We start from the raw sequence: 23763 nt of genomic DNA, 5'->3' as shown, positions 1-23763 counted from the left end.
AAGTAATGGAGGAACTGATTGGGACTCTGATAAAGAAAAAAGTAATTGGTTCTAAAGTTGGAAATATTGGAAAGAGTTGGGAAAATTGGCTATGAATGGGTTGGGGTGCTTGTTTTTGAAAAAACAATTTATCAGAAGATTTGTTGTTGTTCAGTCACTCAGCGTGTCTGACTCTTTGAGACCTCATGGACTACAGCATGTCAGGCTTCCTTGTCCTTTACTATCTCCTAGAGTGTGCTCAAACATTTCCATTGAGTCAGTAATGCTATCCAAATATCTCATCCTCTGTCACCCCACTTTTCCTCCTTCCTTCAATCTTTCCCAGCAACATGGTCTTTTCCAATGAGTCAACTCTTTGCATCCAGTGGCCAAAGTATTGGAGCTTCAACTTTAGGAGCCGTCTGTCCAAGGAATATTCAGTGGTAATTACCTTTAGAATTGACTGATGTAATATCCTTGCAGTACAAGGGACTCTCAAGAGGGTTCTCCAGCACCACAATTTGAAAGCATCAATTCCTAAATGCTCAGCCTTCTTTATAGTCCAACTTATTGGAAGATGTGCTGTGCTTAGTCGCTCAGTCGTGTCCAATTCTTTGCAACCCCATGGCATGTAACCCACCAGGTTCCTCGGTTCATGGGATTCTCTAGGCAAGAATATTGGAGTGGGTTGCCATTCCCTTCTCCAGGGGATCTTCCCAACCCAGGGATCAAACCCAGGTCTCCTGCATTGCAGGCAGATTCTTTACTGTCTGAGCCACCGGGAAGCTACCACAAAGTCATACCTAAATTAAAGGCACAGAAAGATACAATATCACTGAATAGAAAAGATATGTACCTTGCAAACCTAAAGAAAAAACACACACGCAGCATAAGTTCAGTTCAGTTCAGTCCCTCAGTCGTGTACGACTCTTTATGACCTCATGGACTGCAGCATGCCAGACCTCCCTGTCCATCACCAACTCCCAGAGTTTACCCAAACCCATGTCCATCGAGTTGGTGATGCCATCCAACCATCTCAAACTCTGTCGTCCCCTTCTCCTCCTACCTTCAACCTTTCCCAGCATCAGGGTCTTTTCAAATGAGTCAGCTCTTCACATGAGGTGGCCAAAGTATTGGAGTTTCAGCTTCAACATCAGTCCTTCCAATGAACACTCAGGACTGATCTCCTTTAGGATGGACGGGTTGGATCTCCTTGCAGTCCAAGGGACTCTCAAGAGTCTTCTCCAACACCACAGTTCAAAAGCATCAATTCTTCAGTGCTCAGCTTTCTTTATAGTCCAACTGTCACATCCATACATGACTACTGGAAAAACCATAGCCTTGACGAGACAGACCTTTGTTGGCAAAGTAATGTCTCTGCTTTTTAATATGCTGTCTAGGTTGGTCATAACGTTCCTTCCAAGGAGTAGGCGTCTTTTAATTTCATGGCTGCAGTCACCATCTTCAGTGGTTTTGGATCCCCCCCAAAAAATCAGCCACTGTTTCCGCTGTTTCCCCATCTATTTGCCATGAAGTGATGGGACCGGATGCCATGATCTTAGTTTTCTGAATATTGAGCTTTAAGCCAACTTTTTAGCTCTCCTCTTTCACTTTGCAACATACACATACACTAACATGAGAAGACAATATTTTGATTTATTAGTGATAAGTTTCATTATCACTAATGAAGCAAGAAATATTATTAGTGATAAGTTTCATTATAGTAAAATGGTCAGTCTATGAGGAAGATGTTACCAGTTCTCTATTTAATGCAAGTAATATAGCTAACGTAGCTTTAAAATATGCAAAGCAAAATGGATATAATTTTTAGAGCAAGAAAAATACATAAATTTACAATTATGGTAAGGTTATTTTAATGCATTTCTTTAACTGGTAGAACATGCAAAAAAAATCAGCAAATTTAAAAACTAAAATTAACAAACTTGACTTAGTAGATTTATATAAACACTGCCCACTACTTCAAAATAAATATACCTTACAACTACATATGGAAAACTTATTCATATAGACTTTTCATACAGCCAGTTAAAAAAAATTTCAGAAAATTAGAATTGTTCATCTCACATTCTCTGACAATTAAGTGCAGTGAAGCAAAACAGATGCACTTAAAAGGGAGAAATCTAATGTTTGAACTCATATGTGTTGACGGTCCCCAGGGCCATGCTCAAGTTCAATGATTTACTATGAGGACTCACAGAACTCAGCATATAGTCATACTTAGAGCTATGATTTATTCCATACAGAGCAAAATCAGCAAAGGGAAAGGTACTTGGGGAAAAATCTGGGGGAAATCAGGTGCAAGCTGCCAGAACTCTCCCTCAATGGAGTCACAGATGATGCACTTAATTCCCCCAACAATAGGTGTGATCACATGTGTGAAACTACTGCCAACCAATGACTCTCACAGAGACTCAGTGCCTGGGGTTTTTACAGGGGGCTGGCCAGACCAGCTTCTTCCTGTATGTCCCCAAATCCCAGACTCCCAGGAGGACAGCAGTTCATCAACATAAACCATATTGTTTGTAGAGATTAGTCTGAGTAAGCCACTCTTATCAGTTCTGAAAATGGTGGAAACTCCCCAGATCTAAGTTTCTAGATGCCAGCCAAGGGCCAATTTTGGTTGTAGGCCTTTCAAAGGTTAGCAGTCAGCCTCCTTTAATTCCTTTCTGCACACTATGGATCAAAGAAGAAATTACAGTGGGAATTAGACCATATATTTCATTAAATGATCTTATCATTCATCTGTGATGCCTCTAAAACCACAATTCAAAATTTGTTTCCAAATGCATGTGTGAGAAATAAAAGAGGCTGAAAATCAATGATACAACTATCCATATAAGTATATTAGAAAAATAATAAATTAAACTTGAAGAATGAAACTTAAAATACCCATGCAATAGAGACAATCAACATAGTCAAAATTTACTTCTTTGAAAAGTTTAATAAAAATGAAAAACTCTTTGTAATTCACAAGATGGTTGTGAATTAAAAACACCAGGAATGAGAAAGGAAATATTATAGTTATTTTATTCTTTAAAAGGATAACTAAAATATACTATAACCAATTTTATATTAATCAATGTGAAAATTTAAATGAAATGGAACAATTCCTTGAAAAAATACATCAAAAAATTGATACAAAGAAATATAAACTCTTACTAGTCAAATATAAAATAAAAATAAATATATAATTTAAAAGTCATTTGATAAAATTGCTCCAGGGTTAGATAACTTTAGCAATGAAATCTACAAACTTTTCAGTCAGAGATAACACTAAATATGCATAAGTCTTCTAGAGAAGTAAAAACAGAAGAACTATTTCCCAATTCTATTTATGAGTACAGCATAACCTTGATACCAAAACTTACAGAGACATTACAAGAAAGGAAAATTACAAATGCAAAAATCCTAAACAAAATATTAGCAAATCAAATTTAGGAATATGCAAAAATGGTAGCATATCATAAAAAGTTGGGTTTATTCCCAGAATGCAAGTTTGGCTTAACATTCAAAAACAGTTGACATAATTCAGCACAGTTATGAAAGAATAGAGGGAACCATATGATTCGTTACATATATAAAAAGTATTTGATCAAATTTCAACACCCTTTCATTATGCACTGTTATATAACCAATGTAAGCTCAGGAGGATATTAAATTTGGCTAAGTGGAGAGGTGTTATTGAAAGGAGAAGATATTATGGCAGGTGTTCTCTTGAAATTATCTATTGACATGTCCATTCTCTGTCATAGGAATAGCCAACTGATTGGGCAGAGATGCAGGACTTCCCCTGTTATCCCACAAACCAAGGAACTTCAAGTTCACCTTTTTAGCAGTGCTCTTTGTGGGAAGAAATTTCTTCCATAAAACTATACTTGTCCTACATTTGTGTTACTTAAGATGGGAATAAAGCAACCGGCTTATGAACACATCAGTTCATGTTAGTTTCTCTGGGTAGCTAAGTCCTTGGAAGTAGAAAATAGGATTGAGAGAAGGGAGTAGGGGACAGAGACACAGGAAAGCAGAGTGAGAAAAGATTTGGGAGAGTCCAGATTCCAGAGACCAGATTTTGGGGTGTCAGACTTGTTCAGGGCACCAGGATATCTTCCCAGACAAAATCAGAGAAAGGTATTTGAACAGAAAAACAAGGAGAAACAATGAAGACAAACCTTAAAATAACCCCCAAACTTGGAATCTACACTGGGAAAAGATATCCAAATGACAGGAAACCAAAGACCTTAGGGTTGAATTGACTTTCTGAAGGTCATGGGGTCAGTCAGTGGCAGAAAGAAAATGCCCCGAGTCATTGATTGCTTTTCCCTTCATAATAAAACAAAAATAGGCAGCTTTCTATCTTCATGTTCTTTATACTACTTTGACAGCTGACTCTTTTGCCTATAGAAGTAGATAATGAAAAAAACTCCTACTTTAAATAGAAAATGAAGTACTTGAAATAGCAATTAAGTGTTTTTGGTTATTTTTATTAACAAATGTGAAAAACAACAGTTTGTGAAGATGAAAGAAATGAAAGTTTAGTAAACATTCTGTACCATGTCTTTATCTTTGCTCTTAGACTCTGTACTCTTTTAGGAAAAATATTTAAGGCTGATTTATCTTTCTTTCTACTTCATTGTATTACACAGGGTTGTATGATTTTAGTAATACATGCTTATTAAGTGAAAAAATGAAAATGCTTTATAAAATCACAATAACCCCTGCTATCAACACTGTCAGATTTCTGTTTCTATATACATCTAATAATAGAAGAGTTAAAAATTGAGACCAAAGATTCAATTTGACATCATTTTGGCAGAGACTTGAGCTCCAAAATCACTACGTATGGTGACTGCAGTCATGAAATTAAAAGACGCTAGCTTCTTGAAATAAAAGCTATGACAAAACTAGACAGCATATTAAAAAGCAGAGACATCACTTTGTTGACAAAGGTTCATATAGTTAGTTCAGTTCAGTTCAGTCACTCAGTAATGTCCGACTCTTTGCAACCCCATGGACTGCAGCATGCCAGGCTTCCCTGTCTATCACCAACTTCAGGAACTTGCTCAAACTCATGTTCATGGAGTTGGTGATGCCATCCAACAATCTCATCCTCTGTTGTACTCCTCTCCTACCTTCAATCTCTCCCAGCATCAGGGTATTTTCAAATGAGTCAGTTCTTCACATCCAGTGACCAAAGTATTGGAGTTTCAACTTCAGTGTCAGTCCTTCCAATGAATGTTCAGGACTGATCTCCTTTAGGATGGACTGGTTAGATCTCCTTGCAGCCCAAGGGACTCTCAAGAGTTTTCTCCAGCACCACAGTTCAAAAGCATCAATTCTTTGGTGCTCAGCTTTCTTTAAGGTCCAACTCTCACATCCATACATGATTACTGGAAAAACCATAGCCTTGACTAGACGGACCTTTGTTGGCAAAGTAACATCTCTGCTTTATAATATGCTGTCTAGGTTGGTCATAGCTTTTCTTCCAAGAAGCAAGCGTCTTTTAACTTCATGGCTGCAGTCACCATCTGCAGTGATTTTAGAGCCTGCAAAAGTAAAGTCAGCCACTGTTTCTGCTGTTTCCCCATCTATTTGCCATGAAGTGATGGGACCGGATGCCATGATCTTAGTTTTTTGAATGTTGAGTTTTAAGTCAGCTTTTTCATTCTCTTCTTTCACCTTTATCAAGAGGCTCTTTAGTTCCTCTTCACTTTCTACCATAAGAATGGTGTCATCTGCTATATGAGTTTATTGATATTTCTCCCGGCAGTCTTGATTCCGGCATGTGCTGCATCCAGTCCGGCGTTTCACATGACATACTCTGCATATAAGTTAAATAAGCAGAGTGACAATTTGCCTGTTACTCCAGGTATCTCTTGTCTTCCTTCTTTTGCATTCCGGTCCCCTATGATGAAAAAGACATCTTTTTTGGGTGTTAGTTCTAGGAGGTTTTGTAGGTCTTCAGAGAACTAATCAACTTCAGCTTCTTCAGCATTACTGGTTGGGGCATGGATTGGATTACTGTGATATTGAATGGTTTGCCTTGGAAATGAACACAAATCATTCTTTCATTTTTGAGATTGCTCCCAAGTATTGCATTTTGGACTCATTTTTTGACTATGAAGGTTACTCCATTTCTTCTAAGTGATTCTTGCCCACAATAGTAGATATAATGGTCATCTGAATTAAATGCACCCATTCCAGTTCATTTTAGTTCTCAGATTCCTAAAATGTTGATGTTCACTCTTGCCATCTCCTGTTTGACCACTTCCGGTTTACCTTGATTCATGGACCTCACATTCCAGGTTCCTATGCAACATTGTTCCTTACAGCATCAGACTTTGCTTCCATCACCAGTCACATCCACAACTGGGTATTGTTTTCACTTTGTCTCCATCTCTTCATTCTTTCTGGGGTTATTTTTCCACTTTTCTCCAGTAGTATATTGGGCACCCACTGGCCTGGAGAATTCATCTTTCAGTATCATATATTTTTGCCTTTTCATACTGTTCATGGGGTTTTCAAGGCAAGAATAGTGAAGTGGTTTGCCATTCCCTTCTCCAATGGACCATGTTTTGTCAGAACTCTCCACCATGACCCATCCATCTTGGGTGGCTCTACACAGCATAGCTCATAGTTTCTTTGAGTTAGACAAGGCTGTGGTCCATGTGATCAGTTTGATTAGTTTTCTGTGATTGTGATTTTCATTCTGCCTGCCCTCTGATGGATAAGGATAAAAGGCTTATAGAAGCTTCCTGATGTGAGAGACTGACTGTGTGGGAAACTGGGTCTTGGGGACCCAGTTTTCAGGGGATCTTTCCAACCCAGGGATTGAACCCAAATCTCCTGCATTGCAGGCAGATTCTTTACCAGCTGAGCCACCAGGGAAGCACCCATATAGTCAAAGCTGTGGTTTTTCCAGTAGTCATGTATGGATGGAAGAGTTGGACCATAAAAAAGACTGAATGCCAAAGAATTGATGCTTTTGAATTGTTGTGCTAGAGAAGACTTCTGAGAGTTCTGAAGGAGTCAGGAATACTCCTGAGAGTCCCTTGGACAGCAAGGAGATCAAACCCGTCAATCCCAAATGAAATCAGTCCTGAGTATTCATTGGAAGGACTGAGGCTGAAGCTGAAGCTCCAATACTCTGGCCACTGATGAGAAGAGCTGACTCATGGAAAAGACCCTGATGCTGGGAAAGATTGAGGGCAGGAATAGAAGGGGACAACAGAGGATAAGATGGTTGAATGGCATCACCGACTCAATGGACATGAATCTGAGCAAACTCTGGGAGGTAGCAAAGGACAGGGAAGCCTGGTATGCTGGAGTCCATGTGGTTTCAAAAAGCTGGGCATGACTTAGTGACTGAACAAAAACATTATTATATTTATTGTAGATAGGATACCTGAGCATGTCCCAACTCAGAATAAATAATAAGCATGTGTTACTAAAGGGAATGGCAACCGACTCCAGTATTCTTGCCTGGAGAATTCCATGGACAGAGGAGCCTGGTGAGCTACAGTCCACAGGGTTGCAAAGAGTTAGACACGACTGAGAAACTAACTCTCTAAAGAGAGCTGATTGACTAAACTTGAAGTAAAAAATTAAAACGAGCCTAACACACATGTCTAGTTGTTATTCTACTCTCCCACTGATTAGCAGCTACAGAGGATGTGGAACGATATCCACCCTGCCTCAATTCTCTTCACTCCAGAGCCTCAAACATCAACACATTTCCCCTGGTTTGAGCAAACTCTGGGAAATGGTGAAGGACAGAGTAGCCTGGCATGCTGCAGTCCATGAGGTCGCAAAGAGTCAGACATGACTTAGCGACAGAACAACAACAACAACAAGGATATATTAATTACTAGTTTGTACCAGCTGAATATCTGCTCTACCTAGGTATTCACCATGTAGATGAAGAACTTGCTGTTACCTCTCAGGTTCTCCCTATGTCCTTCTAAAAATCATATCCCATTCTTTCCTTTCTAATTTGTAACAATTTCTCTGATTTTTGTGTTTACTTTATAGACTTATTAAATATGTGACTGTACCTAAATAACATACTGTTTAGTTTTTCCTATTTTTAAACTTTATATAAATAGAATCATAGTTATATACGTGTGTGTGTGTGTTCATCTTCAACTATGCTTTTTTTTCTTCAATTTTGTTCTTGATATTAATCTATGTTTTTACAGGCAGCTGAAATGCATTCAATTCCCCTGATAAATAGTAATCTATCATATGATTATTTTGTATTTTTCCCATTCTGCTGTGGATAGACATTTGTATATGTCAAAGTGTTTCTCTAGGGTATTTCCTAGATATTCCACCAGTGGAATTTTTGAGCTGCATTCACTAAATGAAATCAATTTTATGAGATAATGCTAGATTGTTTTCTGAAGAAGTGATTACATGCTACAAGGAGTGCATAAGTATACTGGTAACTGTATATCACTGACAACACTTAATTTTTGGAAATCTGGTAAGAAGAGAATGAATTATGGTTAATTTCTCTCCTCACTAGTGAGTTAGAGTATCTTTTCCCATGTTTGCTTCTGTGATGTACCACAGAGACTTCCTCAATGAAATGGCTCTTGAAGTCTTTTGTCAATTTTTTGGGGGACATCTAATGATTTTTAGGGGCTTTTCTGGTGGCTCATTGGTAAAGAACCTGCCTGCCAATGCAGGAGGCATGGGTTCGATCCCTGGGTCAGGAAGATCTCCTGGAGAAGGAAATGGCAACCCACTCCAGTATTCCTGCCTGAGAAACCCCATGGACAGAGAAGCCTGGTGGGCTACAGTCCATGGAGTCACAAAGAGTCGGGCACAACTCAGTGACTGAGCACACAATATTTGAGTTTTTTCCCCTTAAATTTTCTTAAAATTTTAGACTATTTACTGTTTAAATGTTATATAAATGCTATCTTTTAAACTAAATTATATATTCTACCTAGTTTTGCTCGTATATTGAAATGTGATGAGCCTTTAAAAATGTACTTTATACTCAGAAAACTTGCTAGATTCTTACTGTTTCTAATATTTTATATGTATTGTTGCTCAGTCACTCAGTTGTGTCCAACTCCTTGCAATCCCATGGACTGCAACACACCAGGCTTCCCTGTCCATCACCAACTCCCAGAATCTGCTCAAACTCATGTCCATTGAGTCAGTGAAGCCATCCAACCAAGTCGTCCTCTGCTGTTTCATGGCTGCAATCACCATCTGAAGTGATTTTGGAGCCCAAAAAAATAAAGTCAGCCACTGTTTGCAGCGTTTCCCCATCTATTTGCCATGAAGTGGTGGGACCATATGCCATGATCTTAGTTTTCTGAATGTTGAGTTTTAAGCCAACTTTTTCACTTTCTTCTTTCACTTTTGTCAGGAGGCTCTTTAGTTTCTTCTCTTTCTGCCATAGGGTGGTGTCACCTGCATATCTGAGGTTATTGATATTTCTCCCGACAATCTTGTTTCCAGCTTGTGCTTCTTACAGCCCAGCGTTTCTCATGATGTTCTCTGCATAGAAGTTAAATAAGCAGGGTGACAATATATAGCCTTGACGTACTCCTTTCCCAATTTGAAACCGGTGTATCTTTCCATGTCCAGTTCTAACTGTTGCTTCTTGATCTGCATACAAGTCTCACAGGAGACAGGTAAGGTGGTCTGGTATTCCAACCTCTTCCAGAATTTTCCAGTTTGTTGTGATCCATACAATCAAAGGCTTCAGCATAGTCAATGAAGCAGAAATATATATTCTTCTGGAATTCTCTTGCTTTTTCTATGATCCAGTGAATGCTGGCAATTTGATCTCTGGTTCCTCCTCCTTTTTCTAAATCCAGCTTGAACATCTGGAAGTTCTCAGTTCATGTACTGCTGAAGCCTAGTTTGGAGAATTTTGAGCATTATTTTCTAGCATATGAGATGAGTGCAATTGTGCAATAGTTTGAACATTCTTTGGCATTACCTTTCTTTGGGATTGGAATGAAAACTGACCTTTTCCAGTCCTGTGGCCACTGCTGCGTTTTCCAAATTTGCCACATACCTTGTGACCAAAGACATGAAGTTGCTATAGCTTGACAGCTGTCTTTCGAAATGTGAAACTATTAAATTGACAATATAGTTTTCTATTTCAGAATCTTATGACATTTGACCAAAAGATTAAACGTCTCCAAACTTAATACATGCAGTCATTCATTATTTATCAAACCTGTACTGACATCCTACTTCTAAAGGAGATACAGATAAACAGACAGGACTGACCTTGTCTTTAAGAAGTTAGTAATCTGATAAGACAGACATGGATATTAACAATATAGAGAGTTAAGAGCTTGGACAGAGGTAGATGCAGAGTCTTGTGGGACCATTTAGAAAGAATTCATGTTTTTTTAATTCGATGAAAATTTCCTTGAGGGAAGATATTAAGATACAAAGTCCTTGTAACTGAATCTCTGAACATTCAGGACTAAGGATTAAGCCTTTGTCCATGGCAACTTTACTGTAGGAAACTCAATTTGTGAGATTTCTCTACCAGCCCTAGAGCTTATCTTTGTTGGAACACAGCCCTTGCCTCGTGGCAGCGTGGCATGGGAGGGATGAGAAATGAAGCCAGACTCAGGAAGAGAAGGTAAGGCAGAAGCTAATAATCTCTCATGTTTGTCTGATGATGCCTTCTGTTATGCTGTGGTTTGTGTTCACAGAGTTATTTGTGAGGGTTAGATGAAATATGTGTCAAGTTCCTGAGGAATTCTAAAGATTGGTTTACTTCCTAATGAATGATTGCTCTTTTCTCAGGAAAGTTATGTTTTTGTCCATTAGGATTTAAATATTCAAAATATGTTTGTTCTGATTGATGGAAGCATTCAGCTCAGCAAGCACTTCTTGAGCACTTCAGAGTGTCTGTGAGCCAGAGGGCTGCAGAAATGAAAATGCTTCTGTCCCAAAGGGGCGTCAATGCAGGCATGGATGGAAGGTGTAAACATAAGCTATGTAACTTGTGGCTGCCAAGCCCGGTTAAGAGGGCTCAATGCCTCCACCCTGAAGCCTCAGGGCTTCAGATGCTGCCATCAGCATCCCTAAATCCTCCAAATGAACATTCAGTCAAAGTAAGTCAGTGTGTTTACTGAGCAACCACAACTTACAGGCAGTAATACTCCCAAATACTTCCAGCAGATGACTCCCCCAGCCTGCCATCCTACCAGAGTGAGAGGTGCCACAAAATATTTACAGGAGGGAGAGGAGTCTGGGGAGGGATCCCATGAGATGATCTCTGAAGTCGGTTTTGAAAGACCACAAAGGAAGTGCACGCCAGGTAGAAGGATCAGTTCTTCTGATGGATGCAGAGGGAATTTGCAGGGTTTGGGGCTCCAGCGTGGGTGGGTGAGGGCCATCATCTGCAGAGACAAGGAAATCAGAACACAGCGAGAGGGCAATGCCCTCAGTGCTGAAATTTTGGACTTGATCTGTAAGTAGGAGGGAAACATCTAGCAGTTTTATTTACCTAATATCTAAGAAAGAATGCTTTGGTGGTAGTGTGGGAACTGTCCTGAAGGAGAAAGAGGGACAGATCAAGGCCAGTGGGTAAGAGCCATGCCCAATTAGTTGGTATTAAGTTCCTTAGTTCTCTAATTCATACTCACCTTAAATGTTTCGAAGCATTTTTAGCATATGGTTCAGACCATCCTGCCTTGCCAGATTCTTCTCAGAATGCTGTTTATTTTCATGCTGTTCCTACCTCACAATAATAGTTACTGGTGGGGTTTCACATCTTAAAGCTATTTTACAGCAATCTTAGTTTTCACAGTCATTGCCAGTTTGGCAGAAGCAGATTTTGAGGCCATCTTGCTGGATTTGTGTTTTAATCAATGTGGTTATTTCATGACAGGAAATAGATCTTGTGCTTTTTTTTTTTTAAAAGGCATTTAAAAAGCAAACAGTCATTTAATAAGATAATGCAACAGGAGCCCTGCCTGCTTCAGTGGTTAATGAATGTGGCAGGAGTCTTTCCAAACCAGCAATTCTGAGGAGGAGACAAACAGCGATGTTTAAATAATGGCGAACTTTGAAGACGGAATTAATGGGGTGGAGAATTGCAACTTTTAAGTTGAAAGAATCTCATAACCACCTCCACAATCAAACAATTTTTATTCAAAATGATTTTTCTGATTAAAGGAATTGAGACATTCTTGCATATATACAGCCTCTCTCTCCCTCCTTCCCTGCCTCTATCTCTCACACACATACAGGAAACCTTACAGAAGCTAATTTCCACAGAATGAAAATATAGGGTGTTTTCTGGAATTATTGACCACAGTTAAACCCACCCCAAGCAATTTCTTGTATTTAACCTTCATCTCCCAAGCCTCGGCCCCAGACACAAAGCAATATTTCCTCCCGACACACTTTACTTCTCTCAGAACCTTGAAGAATGATGTAAACAACTCCGCCAGCACTGTGGTCTTTACTGAGCCTGAGCATTAAACATTTCATCACCGATTGCCTTCAGTACCTGTGTGTACATTGGAGTTTTTGTCCCCTAATTGTCTGTAATTATCGTCCTTCCATGCTTTCTGAGAATTCAAAAGACAAAGTGAATAGACAGGAGTAGTTTAAACCTAGACTGTACACCAATCAAAGGTATTAGAAGGTCAGTTATATGCCACTGAGGCACACAATTGTGCAGTCTATACGCTGTGCAAGTCCAGATGCAATTTACCTAGACTGCAGGAGACCAGTGCCTCGAAAGTCTTCATAAGGTAGAAGTGGAAGAATGGTCCTCTGCTGTGTGCATGCCACCCTACTGAAACGCACTGTGTGTGCGAGAGTGGTCAGTAACCAAAGCTACTGCCTCATGCACAGGAGGGAGGCAGAAATGAAGGTGGAAAGCTGATGCTGTTGAATAGCCAAGGTTGAGCTTAAAATCTGCCAATAACAGGATATTTATCTCCACTTCAGGTTGTTTGTAAGGACATCTTGGAAACATTTTTTTTTCTTCCTTTTAACCATCTCCCATGACTCAGTTTGGAAAACTATTTGTGAGTCTGGTGTGCAGGGTAATAGCCAACAGCCTGGCTAAATTAAAATGATTTTTATCAATTATTGAGTGAATATGTGTGGGATTCCCTTGACAAGGAAGTGCTTTGTATTGAAGTTTCCAGTAGGTTTATTGTTCATGGGGAGTCAGAGGTGTAGAATAAGGGGGAGGATTGTTGAGTTTCAGCTAGAAATTTCCCTTGGAGGCATTTATCATATTTTAGGGGCTGATCCTCAATTTTTGAGGGCCAGAGTCTTAATTTTTGTGAGTTCTTCTATCTCTGAGGGATAAATTTACATTTGCAAGTATCATGGAAATATACATACATATATGAAACACATATATATCATATATGATATATAACAGAAATATAAGATGTAATGATACATTATCTCCATTTTACCTATAAATATATATATACTACATATTATATATTTCTATCATTTATAAAATGGGGCTTCCCTGATAGCTCAGTTGGCTAAGACTCTGCCTGTAATGCTGGAGACCTGGTTCAATTCCTGGTTCAGGAAGATCTGCTGGAGAAGGGATAGGCTGCCCACTCCAGGAGTCTTGGGCTTCCCTTGTGGCTCAGATGGTAAAGAATTGGCCTGTAATGTAGGAGACCTGGGTTTGATCCCTGGGTTGGGAAGATCCCCTGGAAAAGGGAAAGGCTACCCACTCTAGTACTCTGGCCTGGGCAATTTCATGGACTGTGTTAGCCCATGTGTCCCAAAGAGTTGGACACAACTGAGCAACTTTTGCTTTCATTTATAATAGAATATACATGATATGGTGGAATACATGTAATGCATATTATACATTACTATATACATTATATAAATCTATTTGTGTCTATGTACATTGTCTAGAAACACATGCAGATATACAGATTTGTCTCGACTTACGATGGAGTTATATCCTGATGTCATAAATTGAAAATACCGTAAGTCAAAAATGCATTTCATACACCTAATATACTGGACATCATAGCTTAGCCTACCTAATTAGCCCACAGTCGGACAGTCATCTAACACAAAGCCTATTTTATAATGAAGTGTTGACTATCTCATGTAATTTATTGAATATGGTACTCACTGCAAGTGAAGAACAGAAAGGTTGTAAGTGTATCAATCATTTGCCCTCATGAGCTTGCAGCTGATTAGGAGCTGCAGCTCACTACCCTGCTCAGTATCACTAGGGTATCATAACGCATATCCCAGGAAAAGATCAAAACTCAAAATTCAAAGGACAAGTTCTAATAAATGTATATTTCTTTGATATCATCATAAAGTCAAAAAAATTTTAAGTTTAACCATCCTAACTCAGGGACTTTTGTATTATATGTAGATTTGTTTATATACATAGTTTGTTTGTATACACACATATCCTCCTGTTGAAAGAGCCATATATAACTTGCCCTGTAGTCAAATTACATAAAGTTCATTTTATGTGAAGGCTATTGGAGCTCAGAAGAAAGAGGGTTAATATATGGTGTCTTCTATGAAAGAAACACCTCTCCACAATAAAAGCAGTTTTCAGATGGACTGACCCTTAAGCTTGTTCTCTGCTGGGCAACAACTGGACTCCTACTGCTTTTTGAAATTTAATTGTTTACCATATAGGAGTGCCTCTATCAATATAACACAACACAATATACTAGGTTCCACTGCCTAAGTCACAGTCCTGCCCTGATTTCATGGAAGGAGGTCCTCTAGTATCCTCAGAATGCCTGCCACACCCTTCCAAAGTGTTTCTTACACATAGGGGTCTTTTTTTTTAAGTGGATCATTTTTGTACTGCACATTTTTGCTCCCTTGGGCACAGCTGATGAGAACAAGACTGAATGGGCCTATGATCCCACGGCAGGGGTTTCTGTGCTGACCAAAGATCTGCCAAGTGGCTTGATATGAAAATCCTGTTCAAGAGGACGCTGTGCACTAGTGACTTGGCCAGCCTATTTAGATCCTCTCCTACCATACACTCGATGGAGACTTGCAGGGAAGGAGTCTGGCAGTTAGGTCAGCAGAAGAGTGCAAAAAAAGAATTGCAATGCAAAAATGCAAGAAATGCAAGATAAATGCAAAAAAAATCAGAAAGGGCAGAAAGCCATGAGGCAGTAAAGCCTTAAATAAGAAGAAACCTCCCCAAAAAGGAGTGTGCGCTGAGTCAACAATGGTAGGAGCAGAAGCAACAGAGATGTGGAACTGTAGATTCATCATAGTGGCAAAGCTTGGAGATGCAGCGGCAGATGACCAGTTATGATGAAAGCGATTCTCTTCAGGGTCTAAAGTCCCTGGTTATAAGGCTCCTGAGGATGTCTCATGTCTCTTTTCCTCCCTTGTGATTCTATACAATAAATGTCCATGATCTGAGGTAACCAAGGTCTGTCTTTGCTTCTTGCCATCTTGAAAGAGTCTGATTAATAATACCGAAGTTACTAGTTGATCACATTTATTGAGGTTTTGCAATCGTTTACTGATAATCTCTAAGAATTTACTCCCACATATAATCATGTGTGCTCAATTGCTCAGATGTGTCTGACTCTTAGTAACCCTGTGGACTGTAGCCTGCCAAGTTCCTCTGTCCATGGGATTCTCCAGACAAGAATACTAGAGTGGGGTGCCATGTCCTACTCCAGGGGATTTCCCCAACCTAGGGATCAAAACTGCATCTCTTACATCTCCTGCATTGGCAGGTGAATTCTACCACTTGGAAGCCCAATCAATATCAGATGTGAATTTTACTTAAATTAACAGAGACAAATCCATTTCCAGACTGTCAGGTGGCACATAATGGTGCCCTAATGTATTCGCTAACGTAGAGGTAGACCAGCTCAAGACATTGGGTGGATTCCTCATTTTTTTTTACAAGTTGAGCTGACAAATCACAGAGTATTTCTACCTTAAATAGAAGGACTGTAATCGCAGTCTTTACTGTGGCAAGGCAGTTTTCTATTCCTGAAGGCTGTGACTTTAAGACATGACCTGCTCTTGGAGTGATATAACCTTGTTCTAATCATTAGTCGTTTTCAGCCAAATTGAGCAGAGACTGATTATGGTTGCAGCCTTGTAACCAAGATGTAGCAGGTTGTTTATCCTTCAAATTTAGAATAACATTTCTTGATTAATCATGCATGCAATTTTATAGCAACAACATAACATTTGAGCATCATGAAACTCTTAACCATATGAGTGGCAAGAGAAGGTGCCTGTGGCCCATTCTTTCCACGTAATATAATGGCCAAATGCCAAAGAAGAAAACAAAATTCATAATGATGTGAAATACGAGGGAACCATTAAACATTCTATAATCAGGTGGTTAAATTGAGAAGATGAGTCATGATTTCAGTTGGTCTTATTTTCCATCACAACAGAAAATAGAACAAAAGAGATTATGACTGTCACCTCTTTATATTATCTACCACCAGCTCTACTTCCTCCCCTTTTCTATGTCATGGAAGAAAGAAAGTGGAAGTAAAATCACTCAGTTGTGTCTCTGAATCTTTGCAACCAGGCCAGAATACTGGAGTGGGTAGCTTTTCCTTTCTCCAGGGGATCTTCCTAACCCAGGGATCAAACCCAGGTCTCCCGCATTGCAGGCAGATTCTTTACAAGCTGAGCCACAAGGAAAGCCCAAGAATACTGGAGTGGGTAGCCAATGCCATCTTCAGGGGATCTTCCCAACCCAGGATTCAAACTGGAGTCTTCTGCACTGCAGGCAGATTCTTTACCAACTCAGCTATCAGGGAAGCCCCCTTCTATGTCATAGTTGGAATCAAGCTACTTGTTGCCTAGCCCTGTATATGCCAGGCTTAGCAGGATTTCCGCTGAAGTCATATCTGAAAAGTGAGGGCTACAATAGCACTGCTCAATCAAAATGCCTTAAAAAACTCGGTGGAAAGGCAGGAAGCATCCCAAGAATGAAGGACAAATTCGGAACTACAGAATTCCTTGCTCTAAATTGCCTTGCTAAGCACAAGTCTAGGCCAGTTGTTGTTTTTGGGTATTTGGCCAGCTCTCCCATGGGCTTCCCTAGTGACTCAGCTGGTAAAGAATCTGCCTGCAATGCAGGAGACCAAGGTTCAATCCCTGGGTAGGGAAGATCCCCTGGAGGAGGAAATGGCAACCCACTCCAGTATTCTTGCCTGCAGAATTTCATACACAGAGGAGCCGGGCAGGCTACAGTCCATGTGATTGCAAAGAGTTAGACACGACGGTGAGACTGACTTTCATGTTCACTTTTTTCCCATGGGCAGCGCTTCCGAGTTTTCCCAGTTTTCAAGGATCTGGCCCAGGAAAGGGCTCCCTACTGTTCTTGGCATCAGAGGAGTTACCACTGATGTGCATCATCAAATGTGTAGTTAGTGTTGGGGACTCACCTTGAAAAGAGGGAAGAGGTGTTCATTTGTCATTTACTCTGATTCACCAAAGTTTAGGGAAATAGGGTATTGTTTGGTGGTGATGTCTTATTAAACAAAATAGAATTCTGTGTAAGCGAATGTATAGACTTATAACTGTTAACCCACAAGCAATTCAAGGAATTAGTATATTCCACTGAGAAGAAATACTTGTGGATTTAGAAATATAGGAAAACTGCTACAAGGTTTTGAAAGTCCATACATAATATAAATTCAATGTTATTAAACCTTACTATTGAAAGCAGCATTCCCAAATGACAATAATATCTGGCTAGGATAATTTGACTTTCATGAATGAGGGAGGGGGCGGATATAGCTGAAAATAAAATCAGAGCATTGAAAAGCATCCAGAGCATATCGTTTTTTAGCTTTGTTCTTCCTGCTTCCATAGATAATTATAAAAAGTCTAAGAAAGGAAGTCTTTTTGCTATGTATTTCAGAAAAGTTTCTATTCCGTAGGGAATTCTGCTTCTACTTAGGTATCTGAATGATACTCAACATTTATTGTTGAATTTTTCCCTGGAGTTTTAAATCAAAATTTTAAGCTGTTTCTCCACATCCCCCAAATCTCTCTGACTAGGAAATGAGTCCTTACCAGTGGTTATTTCGTATCACTCCCATTGTCATAGAAGCCAATGATAATTCCAGAACTCAAGGATTCTAACAAAATCTCTAGCAGATCTCAGCAGAGAGGGGCAATGTTGCTAAATCTTACTTAAGCTCAAGTTTCCCTGAGTGTGTGTATTTCCAAGTAATGAACTATATGAGCAACAAACTGTGAAAACTGAAAATATGTGAACAGAATTTCATGTTGGGAAGAAAGAAAATTTATAATGAAGACAATCTGATACTTCTTTAGTGATCTGCATAAAATGGTGTAGTTTTGTATTTGATAATATAAACAGAACACAGTCTTACCAATGAAAATATGTCTTATGTGAACATTCAAACTAAGCATTTTGCAGATCAGCTGGAGGAAGAAACAGAAGTCAGGGATGGGAGATGTGTGACTTGTAGGGTCAGTAGATTTGGGAAGAGGGTGTGGGTGAGCTCTCCCCACCACCAGAAGGGCTTTGACTTCACTTAGGTCTCCTGCAGCAAGACTTTATGGCATGGAGGTGCTGGTAAACTTAGCTCAGCGTCCACAGTGACTGCCAACTGCTTGTATCTGATATCTGGCAGTGAAAAAAAAAACAAAAACCAAAACTGTTCACTGGGAGCTCCTAGGACACAGGCTATCAGTGCCCTTATTGTATTTTTAGGAAGAAAAAAGGTAATAGGCTATGCTTCTCTGTAATAAGGACTTCCCTGATAGCTCAGTTGGTAAAGAATCTGCCTGCAGGAGACCCCGGTTTGATTCCTGGGTTGGGAAGATCCGTTGGAGAAGAGATAGGCTACCAACTTCAGTATTCTTGGGCTTCCGTTGTGGTTCAGCTGGTGAAGAATCCACCTGTAATGCGGGAGACCTGAGTTTGATCCCTGAGATGGGAAGATCCCCTGGAGAAGGGAAAGGCTACCCACTCCGGTATTCTGGCCTGGAGAACTCCATGGACTCTGTCGTCCATGAGGTTGCAAAGAGTCAGACACGACTGAGTGACTTTCACTTATTCTCTGTAGTAAATGAATCAGTAGAAGTCTATCAATGGGAGGGTTTTAATCCTTGTAACTTGTTTTATATGTCTACTGAATGCTGATATTGTTATTTTTGTTGTTATTCAGTCACTAAGTCATGTTTGACTCTTTGCTATTCCACGGACTGCAGCATGCCAGGCTTCCCTGTCCTTTAATATCTTTCAGAGTTTGCTCAAACTCATGTCCATTGAGTCCATGATGCCATCCAACCATATCATCCTCTGTCAACTTCTTCTCCTGCTTTCAATTTTCCCCACCATCAGGGTCTTTCCCAGTGAGTTGGTTTTTCACATCAGGTGGCCAAAGTATTGAAGCTTCGTCTTCAGCATCAGTTCTTCTAATGAGTATTCAGTGTTGATTTCCTTTAGGATTGACTGGTCTGATCTCCTTACTGTCCAAGGGACTCTCAAGAGTCTTATCCAGCACCACAGTTTGAAAACATCAATTCTTTGGTGCTCAGCCTTCTTTATGGTTCAACTCTCACATCCATACATGACTACTTGAAAAGCCATATCTTTGACTAGATGGATCGTTGTGGGCAAAGTGATATCTTTGCTTTTTAATATGCTGTCTAGCTTTGTCATAGCTTTTCTTCCAAGGAACAAGTGTCTTTTAATTTCATGGCTGTAGTCTAATACTGGAGGTCATCCAAAGCAGCCAGGTTCAATCATGATGGTTTTCAGCTAAAAGTCATATTTGTTAAGTCCATTGAAACTGTGACCCACACGGTCCTGTCTCAGAATCATGAAATTTATGCAATTCTCAGGAATCTGTCCTAATTCTCTCATACTTACACCTTACCCCCCTCATATTTACACCTACTTTCCACATACCTCTCAATTCATTTTGTGCCAACCTTTCAGACAACCTGAACTCCCCCTTCAGCCTCTTTCCCATTCAGCTGACTTCCACCTGCATCCCTGTCTCTTGATTCAGCATCATCAAAGCCCCAGTCACCTGGTGGAAAGAGCCCTTCATGGAAAAGGAGGGCCAAGGAGGCACTGATCAGAGAGAAGACTTTAGGTGTCAGGAAAGACTAAAGACCAAGAATTGTCATAGGTAAATCTTGCCCCTTCTCACATTGCACAATTATATTGTTTTATGAACACCAGTGGGCTTCCCAGGTGGCGCTAGCGGTGAAGAACTTGCCTGCCAATGCAGAAGAGTTAAGAAGATGGCTTGATCCTTGGGTCAGGAAGGACCCTGGAGGAGGGCATGGCAACCCACTCCAGTAATTTTGCCCGGAGAATCCCATGGACAGAAGAGTCTAGCAGGCTATAGTTCATAGGATTGCAAAAAGACATGACTGAAGCAACTTAGCACACACGCACACATGAATAATACCAGCACTGGTGGAACAGACTTTGATGGGGGAGCAAGAAAGAGAGGGAAGAGGAAAAGATAATTTTAGAAGCATGTATTGCAGAGGAAATGAATTCACATACATTCTCATATATTCAAAATCTAGATGGCACAAAAGTGGACACTGAAAAATCTCCCATCTCTTTCCCCAGCCACACTCTTTCCTTTTGTAGAGGCAACCAATTACTATTAATTTCAAGTGTTATCCCTTTAGGGATATGTTAGGCAGATACAAATGAACATATGTTCTCTCCTCCACTTCCTTTTACCCAAATGGTAGCACTCTACACAGGCTGTTCTGCACCTTGCTCTTTTCTGCCATCAATTTAACTTGGAGATTGCATCCTTTCTGTACCCAGAATGCTTTCTCATTTCTGTGAGTGGATAGGATTCAAATGTGTGTGTTAAATAGGGGAGGAACAGTATATGACACCTGTACTTGTCCCACCTGCATTTTGAAACCTCTGAGAGAAGAACACCATGCAAAGCAGATGAAGATGAAAAAAATATATATGTATTACTAGTAAAGCTGATGCTGGATAATGCAGCTCAGATACACAATGACAATGATTTCCTAACACTGAACCCTCAAATTAGGCAGACTTACCAACTTTATCAACGTAGTGAGAAGTACTCAGAGAGTCATGGACCTTCCTACATGAATAGCATCCCCAAAAGGCTCATGACCGGATGAAATAGACATAAATATGGAGCAGGTAGAGCCCAAAGAGAAAGACGGGCAATCAGATCAGGTGCATTGGCAGGTTCTCACTCAAACTCAATAATTAGGCAACCCACTTCAGGAAACAGTGGGGCAAGAAATAAAAGCATTAAGGAAAAACTCTTACTGTTGAAAACCAAAAGTATATGAGAGTAACATTTCCCCACACCCCAACATTATGACTGCACTCTAGTTTAGTTAACCTGTCTCTTATTGATAGACACCAGAGGTGCTTCCAATCTTTTACTATTACAAAATGTAATGTATATGAATTTTCAGTCTTTTGCTATTACAAAAAAATATCATGGATATGAATATTCAAAAAAGAATACCATTCTGCACATAAAATTTCACACATATGGGATTATATCAGAATGATGAATTCCTGGAGGTGAAACTGCTGGGTGAAAAGAATATGTGCATTTAAAATTTTGTGAGATAGTCTCAAATTGCCCTATATGGAGGTTATAGCAACACCCTTAGAAATGTGTGAAAGGGTCTATTTCTCCACATCTTTTCAACAGGATGTGTTAGTAAGACCTTCTAATCTTTGCCACTATAATACACAAAATGTAGTGTCTTTAAAACATCATCATTTATTTTCTCTTATTATGAGTAAGATTAAATGTCTTTTCTTACCTTTAAGAGCTATTTTCATTTTTGCATGTGAACTGTCTCTTGACCTTCTATGTCCCATTTTCCTATTGGATGCTCATGGATTTTTTTAATAGACTTTATTTTTTAGAACAGTTATAGGTTCACAGTAGAATTGAGTGGAAGTCAAAGAAAGTTCCACAAACCCTCTATTCCCACACATACATGGCTTCCTCTACTATCAACAGCCTTTTGTGGGTATTTTTATATTAATCTGTAGACACTGTTTACACTTTAGAAAAATTTTGACTATGATACAATTGCAACTCTTCTTCTAGGTGGTGGCATTCTTTTGACTGCTTATAGTACTTTAGCCATGTTGAATTTATTTTTAGCATAGTCTAATTTACTTTTCTGTTATGCTTTCTGAGTTTTATGCTATTCTTAAAAAAGCCTTCTCTACTCTTTGATTATTAAAAACTTCCCCATATTTCTTCAACTGTTCTTGTAGTTTCATTTTTGGTTTGTATTAAAATCTTTGAACAATATGAATCCAACAGGTAAGGATCCAACTTTTTTTTTTCTAGATGACTATCTAATATCCTTTATTAATGAATCCATATTTTCTTCACTGCTTTGAAATTCTAACAATTATTGATCCCAGATTAATGGGGTCAAATAAATGAATGGGTTAAACATGTAGATAAAGACCCTCAAATCAACAATCATCTATTTGAAAATATTGTTCATGATTATTCCTCTCAATGCTCTTAGAAATTTATCTGGATTCAAATTCCTACTCATCCATTTAGTAGTTGCAAAACTACAGGTAAGTGAACATTTCTAAAAATATGGCTTTAGGTTTGTTGTGGGAAATATATGAGAGAATGAGTAACATACAGCTGTCATGAATATTAATTTATTGTTTAATTCTTGTCAGGTCTTTATTCAGCCCATTCTTCTACTCTCTCCTCTGCAATGACTTCTGACCATGGATAAAAATGACACAGTCCTCATGAGCTTATGAACCCCCAAGGAATAGCCAAGATACTTTAGCACAGTTTTCCATGGAAATGCTGAAGTAGAGATGGGTCTGTCCATATTACCTGGGGGCATATTTATATGATTCCCAGGGCTGAGTTTAGATGCAGTTTGTAGAAACTATGTTCATGAAAGGGACGGGGAAGAATATAATTTTCTGTCTAATTTTCATGAGGCCTTTCAACTCGGCCACTACAAATATACCAGCCATATTCTCAAATATATTCAGAAAAACAGGTTGGCTGATATTTCTTGGTATCAAATTCTATAAAGTAAAAATGACCAGAACTTCTTTTGCTATATTCACAAACTTTCTTGTTCTTGCTTTAGTCTTTTGTTGTCCCTTGTGGAAATGAAAAACAGTTGATCACCATCTGTTGCTTCACATTCCAAAAAGTAATTATTAACTGTATCCCAGCCTGATATTATAAAAATATCACTTTATTTAATGTTTCTCTGAATGTTCCTGGAAGATTATTCAGCTAGGAAAAAATGAGGGCACTAGAACCATTACAATAATAAAACCAGAGGTAAGTTAATCACAGTGAAACAAAAAATGAATAATCATTAGTGGCTGATGAGTGCACTCTGTAAGGAATTCAATATTCTGAATTTTTAATTACTCTTAGACACTAATTCTTGACAAAATACAGAATTTGGAGATAATACCAGTAGATATTGCATGGTAATTATGAAATATAATTTGATTCAATGAGGATTTGAGAGTTTGGAGATGTGTATTCAGGATGAAAGGCAAAATGTGTGTTTTGCTATTTTGATGCTTATTTCTATTTTCTGTTAGTGACTCAGACAGAATCAGAAAATCATAGAATTTCAACACTGGAATAGACACAATAGATCATCTTGTTCCAGCTGCCTGGCTTTACAGATGAGGAAACTAAAATTAAGAGATGAAGAGGAATTTGCCTATGTTATCCAGAGTCTTGATGGCCAAGCAGGGGGTTGTAC

This window comes from Muntiacus reevesi, chromosome 3 (assembly GCF_963930625.1).
Source record: "Muntiacus reevesi chromosome 3, mMunRee1.1, whole genome shotgun sequence".
Taxonomy (NCBI): domain Eukaryota; kingdom Metazoa; phylum Chordata; class Mammalia; order Artiodactyla; family Cervidae; genus Muntiacus; species Muntiacus reevesi.
The sequence above is the reverse complement of the archived record's forward strand: the minus strand, read 5'-3'. Positions refer to the sequence as shown.